General features: G+C 49.8%; 1 pseudogene across 1 annotated transcript; it reads left to right on the plus strand.

The window, feature by feature from the left end:
* The first annotated feature begins 589 nt into the window (after positions 1 to 589).
* On the plus strand, positions 590 to 1511 carry LOC309840215 (olfactory receptor 51L1-like; annotated as a pseudogene). The gene has a single exon. The product of its transcript is annotated as an olfactory receptor 51L1-like (transcript).

Consider the following 1511-nt stretch of genomic DNA (forward strand, 5'->3'; position numbering starts at 1 on the left):
GAGGTGTTTGAGGGATGAGGTACTGCAGAGTTAGTCATGGTTCTTTAAAGGGGTTGAGTTTGGAGAAAAGCAGCATATCTCTTCTCCTGATCCTAGGAACATGTGGGCAGAATCTCGTAATGGCAATAAGGATATAAAGTGGAGAACAGACTGAATGAAGAAGCTCTCTACATGCATTCTTGACTTGCTTAGACAAATTAGATAGAATTTATTCTACAGGAAATGTGTGAAGGGGTAGGGTCATACAATTTGGGAGTAACAGAATTCCAGAGAATCACAGCATTCTGTTAAGGTCAAGCTCTATCTTTCACAACTGGTTAAGAACAAAAGTAGAGAAAACGCTTTGAGGCTCACTATCATGAAATAAGTAAAGGTTTGGTTAGGAATAAGAGAAAGAAGGGGGGAAGCAGAAAAAGAACAGGTTGCTTGTGTGGGCAGTAGTTAATCAAGAGGTCACTGAGTTCACAGTGTGCAGAGAGGCCCAACCGGCCCCCAGGGGACTGGTGTTCAGTGATAGGAGTGCTCATGCTTAATGGCCTAGTAACCCTCAATATATTACCACCTTTTCCTAGAATGAACAGACTTGAGAATGAGGACATCTGCTCCACCAAATGACAATGCGAGCGTCTCTATATATCTGCTGACAGGCTCCCCAGGCCTGGAATGGGCTCACCGCTGGATCTCACTACCCATTTTTGTAGGACACTTGGTGGCCCTCGTCAGTAATGCTAGCATCTTGCATCTGGTACAAACTGACTCTTCTCTCCAGCAGCCCATGTGCTACTTCCTGGCCATCCTGGCTGTGACAGACTTGGGCCTGTGCATGTGTTGGGCCTGCTGTGGTTTGATGTCTGGATGGTGGGCCTGATGCCCTGTGTTCTGCAGCAGTACTTCCTTCACTCCTTCTCCTTCATGGAGTCAGCCGTACTCTTTGCTATGGCCCTGGACCCCCTGGTAGCCATCCGGTTCCCACTGCACTATGCATCTGTGCTCACCAGTCCTCGTGTGGCACTGGCCAGGACTGTGGTGCCATCACTGCAGCCCCCTCATTGAACCTGCTGAAGTTTGACTACTGTCGCCGAGGGGCACTCTCTCATGCCTACTGCCTTCACCAGGACATGATCCACCTGGCCTGCTCGGACACATGCTTCAACAAACTCTATGGGCTGTGCATCATCATGCTGGCCATCAGCTCTGATGGCCTTTGCATCCTGATCTCTTACTCTGTCATCCTCCGCACTGTGCTGGCCATCATCTCTGCCAAGGAGAGGCTAAAGGCTCTCAACACTTGTGTCTTGCACATCCTGGCTGTGCTCTGCTTCTTTGTGCCTGTGCTAGCCCTGTCCTTCGTGCACAGATTTGGGCACCACACTTCGCCCGTGGTGCACATCCTCATGGGCACTATCTCCGTGCTCTTCCCACCCCTGATGAACCCTATTATCTATAGCATCAAGACCCAGCAGATCCGCAGGGCCATCCTCAAGATGGTTTCACTGGGGAAGATACAGTGA

This window comes from Mustela nivalis (genome assembly GCF_964662115.1).
Source record: "Mustela nivalis genome assembly, chromosome: 9".
Taxonomy (NCBI): Eukaryota; Metazoa; Chordata; class Mammalia; order Carnivora; family Mustelidae; genus Mustela; species Mustela nivalis.